The sequence below is a fragment of the Ursus arctos genome, unplaced genomic scaffold, assembly GCF_023065955.2.
Source record: "Ursus arctos isolate Adak ecotype North America unplaced genomic scaffold, UrsArc2.0 scaffold_15, whole genome shotgun sequence".
NCBI lineage: Eukaryota > Metazoa > Chordata > Mammalia > Carnivora > Ursidae > Ursus > Ursus arctos.
The window spans coordinates 26,650,825-26,662,967 of record NW_026622819.1 but is presented as its reverse complement, the minus strand read 5'-3'; the positions used below and the strand labels follow the sequence as shown (position 1 = coordinate 26,662,967).

The 12,143-nt window shown below is 41.6% G+C and overlaps 1 protein-coding gene across 2 annotated transcripts in view; it reads left to right on the top strand.

The window, feature by feature from the left end:
• Positions 1-12,143, top strand: part of PRLR (prolactin receptor) — a 168,206-nt gene that overhangs the window by 110,853 nt on the left and 45,210 nt on the right. For both annotated transcript variants that reach the window (XM_026506792.4, XM_057312192.1), the window contains exon 2: positions 11,206-11,267. The gene's annotated coding sequence lies outside the window, so the exon portion shown is untranslated. The remainder of the gene's footprint in view (positions 1-11,205; positions 11,268-12,143) is intronic.

Below are 12,143 nucleotides of genomic sequence, written 5' to 3'. Positions count from 1 at the left end.
GAAGACTATCATCATTTTTGCAAAGAAGTGGGGGAAATAACACACTAACGTTTCTTTTGAACAACTTTATTGGGATATAATGTACTCACCATAAAGTTCACCTGTTGAAAGATACGGTTCAGTGGTTTCTAGTGTATTTAGAGTTCTGCAACCATTTTCAAAATTTGATTTGAAAGCATTTCATCACCTCAAAAAGGAACTGATTACACATTAGCAGTAAATTCCCTGTCTCCTTTCCCTCCTCCCCCGCAGCCCCTGACAACCACGAATCTACTTTGTGTCTCCATAGATTTGCCTTTTCTGGACAATTCATAGAAATAGAATCCTACTCTACGAGGTCTTTTGTGGGCTGGTTTCTTCCGCTCAGATAGCGTTCTTGAGTTTTGTCCATGTTGTAGCTGGTGTCAGTATGTCATTCCCTTCATATTGCTGAACAATATTCCATGATAAGGATGTACGACATTTTATGTATCCATTCATCAATCGATGGACAACACACTGGGTATTTTAATTAAAAGACAAATTGTCACAATCTCTGTAATCTCCATCGGGCACCTTTTTAGCTGTAGCTATTAGCTCATTAAACAGTCCCTGATCTTAGTATTTTGGACTTAAGGGAATTTAGTATCGATAGCAAAAAATAATTTCTATTTAAGTTTGTGGACAGTGGATGTCTGCAGGATGGCCTAATGAGAATAGCATAATAAGATCATGATGTTTTTATTTGTGTTTTTTAATTCTCTTGATAGAGTGGATCTGTATCTAAAAGTACTCACCGCTCCCTTCTAATAACATAACTTGAGAGTGTGTGGAATCTTGTGGATGATACCGACACAGAACGTAGCCTCTGCCTACGAGTTCACAGCTGAGTGTGAGACCGAGCACCATAGCCAGTCTGCTAGGGGTCTGCTAGCTGTACCCACCTGTCTAGGCTGTCAGTCTCTTTTCCTGCTTCTGGCTCAGGTATGAATGAGGAGACACGGAAAAGAGGAGGGGTGGGGAGCAAAGAGGTTCCTCAGGTCTTAAATGGTGCCCTGGGGTCCATATTCAGGCAGTTCTCACCTGAGGTTGTGAAACCCTTACTGTCCGTTCTCCTTACACGGGGAGTAGTGGCCAGACTGAAGGCTCTGGAATTCTGGCATGGCCATTTCCTAGCTTTTAGATGTTGGGCAAATATTTAACCTGTCTCGTTCTCATCAGCAAAGTGAAGATAATGATAGTTCTTATTTCCCAGAGATGTTTGAGGGTTTCCATAATTCCTGGCACATACTAAATGTGCCATCCGTGTTCACCGTTAATATCGTTAGCGTGTATTAATTACTTGCTATTTTCTGCAGACTGCGCATCAAATCTCCACAACAATCTAAAGAGGTAGCTAACGGTATGGCCACTTCCCAGATGAAGAAATGGAGATTTGAGGAATTTCTGTCCTCCTTAAGGTCACATGGCTAGAAGGTGGCCTAAGTCACATTTGTATGCCTTTCAATCTGGTTCTGAATTGTGTGCGTATCCATAGGACGGTCCCGCCTACGTGCAGTGTGTCATGCTGGCCAATATGCTGCATGCTGGGACGTCACTGTAACAGCACTGAAACACTAACTTGTTTTCATAATGAATGATGGATGCAATAAGACTTAGGACTACTTTGGAAAATGTCACCAAAACCCATGTGGAAAAAAACAGAAGTAAAAGCCAGGGATGAAGCTGTTGGAACCAATGCAGGGCTGAAGGAACCTCAAAGTAAAGCAAACCATCTAGCTAGCTGCTATGTCCTCCTCCGTCTGGGTATCCAGGCCCCTTGGCTTATGGGCTAGGAGAAGCTGCACAGGGCACCCTCGAGCTCTAGATGATATGTTGACTCATTTCTGTCAGCTGGGGAATTGGTGTCTTGTGCCCATGTTGACATTTCAGGTCTCAAATTAATGGTTTTGGATGTCCCCATTACCATCACCACTAACCCACCATCAGCACTTTTAAATTAGTCTTGGGAGCAGAAGAGTAAACAGAAACACAGCCTATCATTTCACCAAGTTCAACTACCCCTAAAAAAAAGCAACATCTGATAGTCAAACAAACAACTAGATTGAAAAACATAAGTGTCAGCATTGACACACGCTACTCCGTGAGGGTCATTAGCTCTGCTGCTCCAAGAGTGAGGGAGAAAACAGCTCAGGGACCAGAGATAAATAGCATTTTGATGGTCCCCCACTGGCTGAAGTCATAGGAAAGGTAATACAGATTTTCCTCCTAACATTCCTCTCTGAACAATCTCCCCGATCATACAGTATAAAATAGAAACAATTTTGGGTCCTAAGCCTAAATAATCCTAAACCTTGGATACTAAAACCAGGAAATATTTATTCTCTTACATTTCTAGGTAAAAAGGTGTTCTCGATTCCTATTACCACAATCATAACAATCTGCTATTTTAATTAAAAGAGTATGTTCTCTCCCCAGTTATAGTATTAATGGCTTCATGGGCGTAAAGAACCTTTTCATAAGCCTGCTTATGGGGATTTAGAGATCAGGACGGAGGTAACATTTTTTAAATGTTCTTAATATTGCAATCAATTGGGGATTGTGTTTTTAAGCCAATTCCTTGAAAATTCTGGATAATGTCTTTTCATTAGTTGCAGGTTGTTTTTTATTGTCCTCTTAGTTAGGAGTGTAACCCTAGCTTGTAGATACTATGAGCTTCTTCAGGAAGGTGGATTTACACTTGCAGTCTCTGAGCTGAGCTAAGCAGGAAGCCATTTTGCTCAGGTCCACTGGTGGTGGCGGCCTTGTCCCTGCCTCCAGCCTGCAGTCGCCCCAATCGAGATGATTGTTGGCCAGTTTGTGCAGACACATTTATGCCGAGGTTCTTCGCTAGACTGGAACAACTACTCTGCTTTTCAGTGATCTCAATTTGATGTTGTCATGCTTATAAAATCCAGCTCTAGGGGCACCTGGGTGGCACAGCAGTTAAGCATCTGCCTTGGGCTCAGGGCGTGATCCCGGCATTATGGGATCGAGCCCCACATCAGGCTCCTCCGCTGGGGGCCTGCTTTTTCCTCTCCCACTCCCCCTGTTTGTGTTCCCTCTCTCGCTGGCTGTCTCTATCTCTGCCGAATAAATAAATTTTAAAAAATCTTAAAAAAAAAAAAAATCCAGCTCTAAATTCTACCCTTCCCTGCTAGTCAATCCAGGAGACCTGGACTTTGGTTCTTTTTAAATTATCAGTAATACCCTTTATTTACTTTACACTCACTCCCAGAAGGATTTGAAGTAACCTGCTTTAGATATGGTTCTGCTGTACTGTGACCTTGGGCAGGTTGTCACAGTCATAAAAGTTCTCACCTTTCACAGTGCTTCACTGTTACAAAGCCTTCTCCATCCCTTCTCTTGTTAAAGTTATTACCCTCCGAGAATACCAGTAGACCTTTATGTTTCTGGTAGAGCTAGCAGATGGGAAACACTTTGGAAAACAAGAACAGTGGACAAATGCAAGGGTCCCCCAGTTAATCTACTGACTGGTAGGACTAGAGTTTCAGTATGTTGGTCCAACTTTGGCTTCAGCTCTGGCCTCCAGAGAGTTCCCATCCTGGATATTTGTCAAGAACAAGAGAGTAGAAATGCCAAGACTAGGGGGTCAGGGTGGATATCCTGCCAAGGACCCATACAAGGAACTTCTTGGAAAAATACGTATTGAGGAATTTGGCCTGGATATCAGTAGCTGGAAAGGGACCTTGAATTTTCCTAGCAGATGATTTCAGGAATATCTAAATTCTGGAGTTTAGGAATCATGGACTACAGCTTAAATTGTAAGCCTATGGTCTCTAAGAATCACAACATTTCAGAGTTGGAATCAGTCCCCTTACTGATCTTCCAGCCCTGATCCAAGTACGAAACCCTTCTAGTGTTCCATATGGTCTCTGCTCAGGGAGCTTGTCTCTTACCAGATAGTTCGGGTCATGACTGGGACACAATAATCATTAAATAGTTATTTGTCCTCTTGAGGTCAGGCCTTCTGTCTTCTTTTTTTTTTTTTAAAGATTTTATTTATTTATTCGACAGGATAGAGACAGCCAGCGAGAGAGGGAACACAAGCAGGGGGAGTGGGAGAGGAAGAAGCAGCCTCTCAGCAGAGGAGCCTGATGTGGGGCTCGATCCCATAACGCCGGGATCATGCCCTGAGCCGAAGGCAGACGCTTAACCGCTGTGCCACCCAGGCGCCCCAGGCCTTCTGTCTTCTAACATGACCTATTCATTGTGGTTCTCCCCAGTGATGGGCACATGGACTGTCCCACAAGACACGTTACTACTCTTTTATTAAACTCGAATATGCTTCCTTGTGATTTCCTCCAGTTAGAGGATGTCTTTTCTTGTGCCTTTGGATATACTTTCTCAGTGGTCACAGAAGCCCTGAATGATTTCAGAGCCAATGAACAAAGCCCCTGAGAGTTGGCGCATCTTCCTTTTTACTCTCAACTTTTCCTTGTCTTCTATTTCTCTTCCTTTTCCTCTGATATTTGCACCCAGCTCTCTTACAATTCTTCAGGAAATTAAACATGAACTCAGACACAGAAGGCAGAGCGTTCCAGTGAAAAGAGAAGAGGAACTTGGTTCAAACCCTGACAAATTTTCACCTTTAAAGCTTTATAACAAATATTACTATTTACCTGATGGGGGTGGGAGTGTGATAGAATATAAGTGAGTATTCGTTATAAATTGCCATTACTATAAAGCTACCAAATACTTTAATGTTAAACTCCTAAAAGATCTCAAGCATCACATGTTCCTGGATTCTTGTTTTATACTAGGACATTAAACTGAGAGGAAAAGTGACATGTCCAAGGGCCACAGCACCAGCCAGAAGCAGAGCTGGAAATGGAAGCCTGATTTTCCAGCTCACAGGCCTTTACCCCTTCTACTGTCTCTCTATGGAACAATGAAATCAATAAAAGGATCCACGCACAGACCCTAAATAGTACCCAACACATATTAGGTGCTCAATAACTAATGGCTGAAGAAACATATGAGTAAATGAATCAATGAATGGCTAATACTCCTTTACTATGATGACATTTTATAGTTTCCCTCCAAATGTCACTTCTGTTTTTAATCATTTTTTTATTAGGTCTCTGTTAAGCAGTTCAGTGCTCCAGATGAACTTGTGAAGATTCTATGAGACAGTGTGTCCTGTGCCTTTAACTAGGCCATCCATGCCTGCCCCTGGTTGTTGGAACTCAAAAAGACACAAGTCCCAGATTCTCTAACTTCCTCCTCTGGGCTCGTGTTTACTTAGCCCCTGACCTTTGGGCTCTGTCCCCCGTTCCCAATCAGGCCTTGCCTCTTGGACCTGACAAGTTGTTTGGCTTTACCCTATTTTACCCTTCACACTCTTGCTTCCTCTCCTTCAATCTCAATCAAAGTTTTGGAATTTCCCTTGGTTCCCTGAACTCCCAGGCATCCTGGCAGCTCTGTGCCCCCTAAACAAGGCCCTCTCCCTTGACCCATATTGGTGTGTCTGCCTCTGCCTAATATGTAGGTCAGACACTCTCTGGGTTGTAGCATTTGTGAGAAATATTGATTTTTGAGACTTGGGGCTGGAGGGTAGACTTAGGTTCTTCATATTTCTGTGTTTCGGAGAAGAGAAAAAAAAGGTATTTTTCTTCTTTATTTTTTCTTCCCACTTTTTATTGAAATTACAGTTAGTTAACATACAGTGTAGTATTAGCTTCAGTTGTACAATATAGTGATTCAACATTTACATATAACACCCCTTGCTCATCACAAGTGCACTCCTTATTCCCCATCACACATTTCACCCATCTCCCCACTCACCTCCCCTCTGGTAGCCATCAGTTTGTTCTCTGTAGTTAAGAGTCTGTTTAATGGTTTGCCTCTCTCTCTTTTTCCCTCCTATGTTCATTTGTTTCTTAAATGATACACATGAGTGAAATCATATGGTATTTGTCTTTCTTTGACTGACTTATTTTGCTTAGAGTAATATACTCTAGCTCCATCCACACTGTTGCATTGCAAATGGTAAAATTTCATTATTTTTTATAGCTGAGTCATATCCATTATATATATATACACCACATTTTCTTTATCCATTCATCAGTCAATGGACATTTCAGCTCTTTCCATAATTTAGCTTTTGTAGATAATGCTGCTGTAAACATTGGGGTGCATGTATCCCTTCGAATTAGTATTTTTGTATTCTTTGGGTAAATACCTAGAAATGCAATTGCTGGATTGTAGCGTAGTTCTGTTTTTAACTTTATGAGGAATCTCCATACTGTTCTCCAGCATGGCTGTACCAGTTTGCATTCCCACCAACAATATAAAAAAGTTCCTTTATCTCCACATCCTTGCCAACACCTGTTATTTCCTGTGTTGTTAATTTTAGCCATTCTGACAGGTGCGAGGTGATATCTCATTGCAGTTTTGATTTGTATTTCCCCAATGATGAGTGATGCTCTTTTCATGGGTCTGTTGGCCATCTGTATGTCTTCTTTGGGAAAATATCTATTCATGTCTTCTGCCCATTTTTTAACTGTATTATTTTTCTTCTTTATTTTTTTGTTAACTGAACTAGCGCTTTCCACCCCTTTCCATCTGTTGCCTCTGGTCTCCCATTTTAATGGTGCTCAGATTTGACCTGCCCATGAAGTATGATTCTTGTTTACTTTATTGGGTTATTTTCCCTTTGGGGACTTTATACATATATCACACATACATGTACACATTGCCATATAGATCTGCATTATTTTCCTGAATGCTTGAAGCTTCCTTCTTAATCCCTGAGCGTATCTGACAATTTATCAAGACTAAAGACTGAACTTGGGTTAATGTCAATAAATAAGAAAGAGCTGTGGTAAATTCACCAATAGCGGATTATCCCTGAAGTTCTGGTATGGACAAGACTTATTTATTATCTTTTTAATCTCTGTGTCTTCTGATGAATTACCATTTAATATCTTCCCATTTAATACTACATCTACCCCTGCTATATTCCCAGCCAGAATATAAATTCCTTCAGAGCATGGACTTGATCTGTTTATATTCACAGCTCAGTCTTCAGAACCTAAGAAAAAGTACTTGGCAAACAGCAGGCAACCAATCAATGTTTGTTAAATAATGAATTGATGAATGAATGAATGAAGCAGGATGGAGTTGTGGTTGGACCACAGCCTTAGGCATCAAAGAGATTCCTGTTTCAGCGATGCCGCTTCCTAGCTATGAGACTTCTCTGAATTTCAATTTCTTTATCAGTAAAATAGGGATGGTAATGGTACCTCGCTCATAGGTTTGGGGGGATAATTAAATAAGAGAATGCCTATTAAAGTTCTTAGCACAGTTTTGTTCTTAGCTGGCATATTTTCAGAACTCGATAAATGTTGACTGTTACATCTTTTCTTTTCAGTGAAAATCCTCAAATGTTGAAGCTTATTAAAGATAACTGAACTAATTTAATATGACTCGTAGGGATGACTGTACTAAAGACAAATTAGTTTCATTCATCTGTCTGCAGGATTTTACTTACAGAGCCAAGTTGACAAAACATGTATCAGTCATACCTGCCTTGTTTAAAACACTATACTAGGATTTCAAGAGTGGGCAAGATGCAAGGGTAGAAATGACCGAGTCTCTTCCTCCAGGGACATAAAATCTGGAGGAGTACTATGTGGGCACTACTATGCTGAGTATATATGAACACCAGGTGCTATTGCCTCCCACATCATCTGACTTACTTCTTGGGCTTTGCTGAAAATTATTCTCCAATGCTTAGCCTTTCTTTTAAACCCTTACAATGAGCAGCCCACTCACTACCTCATGAAACATCTCATTCTACTTGGGAATGGTAGTCACCATTAGAAAGGCTTTCCTTAAAATTAGCACAAATCTACCTTTCTGTGATTCCTTTTCTTTTTTTTTTTTTTTGCCTTTCAATTTCCTAACTTTATTTTTTTAAATAATATTTTTTATTATATTTCGTTAGTCACCATACAGTACATCCCTAGTTTGTGATGTAAAGTTCCATGATTCATTACTTGCGTATAACACCCAGTGCACCATGCAATACGTGTGATTTCTACACATTGATCCAACTTCTACCTTCTGGACACATCCAGGAAGAAAAAAAAAAAAAGATTTTTTTTTTCCCCTATATATCAGAAGTCAGCTAAGTAAGACCTGCAGGCCAAATGCAGGTACCCATTTATTTCTGTAAATAAAGTTTGTTGGAACACAGCCAAGCCTACTCATTTACCTATTGTCTGTGGCTGCTTTTGCACAATAACAGACTAGTTGCAACAAAGAATTTATGCCCTACGAAGTCAAAGATATTTATTATTTGGCCCTTGAATAAAAAGTTTTTGACCTGTGCTATATATGGAAGACCTTGAAACACTTACGATTAATATATCTCCACTTAAAGTGGGAAGCCCAGAACTGGGCCTAGAACTGTTGGTGGGAGCTAATGAAGGCAGAATGAAGACACAATATCACCTCCCTTGCCCTGGACACCATACTTTTAATGATGTGGCCAGAGATTATCTTGGTCTTTGAGTGACATGTAATCCTAGATTGTATAAAGGACTATATCTCTGAGATTATTTTCCCCAGGAGCTTCTGTTAAATTCTACCTCCCCACCCTGCACTGCTGTAGCTTAGTGTTAGAAACTATGTCCAAAACTTTACATCTTTCCACCCTGTCCAGAGCAATCTGAAAACAATTGAGCATATATTAAAGGGCTGCACTGGTCAGTGTCAGATAGGAAGAAGATGATATGCTTAGGCTAGGATTTTTTTTTTTTTTTTTGAAGATTTTATTGATTATTTGACAGAGAGAGATAGCCAGAGAGAGAGGGAACACAAGCAGGGGGAATAGGAGAAGAAGAAGCAGGCTCCCAGCATAGGAGCCTTATGTGGGGCTGGATCCCAGAACGCCAGGATCACACCCTGAGCTGAAGGCAGACCCTTAACGACTGAGCCACCCAGGCGCCCCCAGGCTAGGATTTTTTAAAAGAATATAATCAAGAGCCCATTGGCATACCTGTGGGCAAGGTTGAGAGAACTAACAAGGGAATTTGTCACCACCCTTTCTCCATAGATGGGGATGGGGGGGAGAGATTTTGCTGGGACTCAGTGATAGCTGGAGCCATGGAAGAAGAGCTGCCCAGCTGGGACTATGGTGGTAGAAACACAACCATGGCCTGAACCAAGCCACAAGGAAGTCAGGGAGGGAGGGAAATATTACCCTGATGCGCTCCACTCCCACCCTCTGCCTCCTGTGGGTGGAGCCCAAGCTGAAGCTGAAGGGCAAGAGCCACTGAAGTCACCTCCACAAGGCACAGGGCAGGACTGAGAGGAGGTGCAGAAGTTGGGGCAGAGAATGACAGATCTAAATGATGTGCCAGGCACTTAATAAATGCTGAATGAATAAACGGAGGGATGAATGAAGTGAGCCCAAGGCCCGTCTTTCAGTTAATGTTTGTTGAACTGCAGAAATGAGTGTCGGGGCCATGATCTCCTTTATAGCCTCTTGCCCCAGAGCCATCACTGCTACCGCTTGGCATTGCAAACTTTCTACCCCAGTGGAGGCCTTGTCCTGTGCTCCATGCCCTCTGCACCCTTCCCTAGCCTCAGCTGACACCTCGGGGTTTCCTGCAAGAATGTAAAAAGAGTCTGGATTCTTCTGAACAGAGCTAGGACGTTATCAAAGAGAAGGCTTTCAGTCCTGATTTAAGTCAGAATCTAAAACACATTTTAGAATGTTCGGAGTCTTAAAAACAAAACATTCAGCATCACTCTACCGTATGGAGAGAAACTGGTGGCTTTTGAGAAAGCTGCCCCAGACATTTGTGTTACGGGCTCTGGATTTGCCAGACACCTCATTATCAAGTGCCCTGGGGCTAGCTGTTTCATGTCCAAATGGCCATCAACACATCATAGGCTTTTATTGCAAAGATGTCTGGGCTCTCCGTTCATTTTGCCAGTAACGGTAACGCTGAGATAGTGGGGTGTGTGAGAGAGATCCTCAGTGGCCCGCTTGTCACTCTCACCTCCATCAGTTGAGTCAGCACAGGGAGCTTTCAGCACTTGATTCCACAAGGGATATTCCTAAGGATTCTGAATTTTGAAGACACACAACTTACTTGAAGGCATTGATTGGTCTGCTACTCTAGCTAGATTGTTTTAGCATGGAACGCGCAAGGCAAAATTGGGCACTGAATTAAGAATTGCTGTCCCTATATCAAAGCAAATTTTAAAAAGTAAGTGTAGACGTAGATGGGCCAATTTTGTATTCGAGTCCTGAGATCATTTTTGTTCTAACTCAGAGCCGTACTACTGGCAATTGTCACCTTGTGCCTCGCAGACTCAAACCAGTCAGTTCCCAGAGTTTAGAATGTCCTATACAAAACCCGGGGCCAGATACGCTGGAAGGAGCAAAGTGGGAACCGTGATTTCTGATGGGCACAGCCCAAGTGACACAAGCCCACACCCGACAGCCCAGTGAACAAACTTCTCCTCACCAAAAGTTAGTCACACTTGGAAAAGCATTCTTCTGCCAAAGCTCATGTGAACCCATGAGAAAGCATCAAACCCGAGCTTCCGGTGACAGTGGCCAAATGCCCAAATTCATCCACAGCTATGACGGGATTTGTCAATAAACTTCACTCAAGGTCTCTAGGACCAAATTTGGTCAAATCTAATCCCAATTAGAATGACTGACAAAATTTGAGTAAAATCTACAGGTTAGAGAGTAGTGCTGTATCAGTGTTAACTTTCTGGTTTTAATCATCACACTGTGTCGAGGTAAGAGAACGCCCTTATTCTTAGGAACACATACTGAAATACTTAGGGGTTAAGAGGCACCATGATTGCAACTTATTCTCAAATGATACAGAAAAATAATAATTTGTGTATACAGAGAAGAGAAAATGATAAATTAAATATGGTAAAAGATTAACTATTAGGGTATCTAATGATACCTTTATGGGATTTTATTTTTTTACAATTTTTGCAACTTTTCTGTAAGTTTGAAATTACTGCATAATAAAGTTGCCAAGAAACTAATTCCAAAAAACGAGGGCTATCGAATGCCTATCACTGAAGGGCAGTGATTGCAGTCACGTGGTGCTGTGAAGTGAGTCAGAAATGATCTCTCCTCTTTGTCATCTGTCAGCTAAAATTAGTCATTTTCTCTTTCAGCTAAAGAACCCTTCTATTCATGGAGGTGAGCACTGCGGAAGCTTTCCACATGAACCCTGAAGGTAAGGGGAACTTGATCACATGTCCCTCTGTCGCACCGCCTATCTGTCCTGCTGTCCATTTCGACTAGGCAAGGGCGGGGACTCGCCTAGCTTGGCTCACAGAGAAAATAATTCCAAACTGGTCAATGTCCACGGTGTCTCATTCTGCTGTTCTTTCTCAAAGGCCTTTTCAATCTCCCCAGCCTGTCCTGCTCAGAAAAAAACTTCTGTTTTTCTAAAAGGAAATACAAAAACTATTAATAGCTGGTATCTCTTAGTGGTACAATTATGAGAGATTTTTATTTTCTTCTTATGATTTTTCTGTACTTGAGAGATTTTCAACAATGATTGTGTTACTTTCAAAATCAGGAAAAGAAATACTGTTCATTTTTATTTTCCCAAGCAGCTCTACATAAATTCTTGCCATAGCTTTCTTTGCCCCCCTCACCCCCCTAATATCATCACTGCTTTGTGTCTCCATCCTCCCAACCCACTGACAGACCTCATGGAAAGACTCAAGAACAGGCCCTGGGTCTTCTCCTTCTACCATTGGCAAGCAAAATAATTTCATGGCCTCACGGCCCACTGAGTCCCAGGCCCAATCTGCTGGCTAGGATCTCACAAGCTATTGGTTGCCTCTCCCCACTTACAGTATCCTCTGTTTTCCTGAGAGCACATGACAAAAGTCTCTGAGGTGACAAGATGAGAACAGGTTAATGATTGTGTGGTATTTGGAACTCCAGAGGAATACCTTAATTTTCAAATGTAGTTACAAATTAGAAGGCATTCATATTTTGTACTTTCTGTTAAAATGCATGATCACGGGATTGTTACTTCGATTTTTGTGTTTATTCTTAATGAAAAGCTTGGTTTGTTCTTATTTTTAAGTTTGCACTC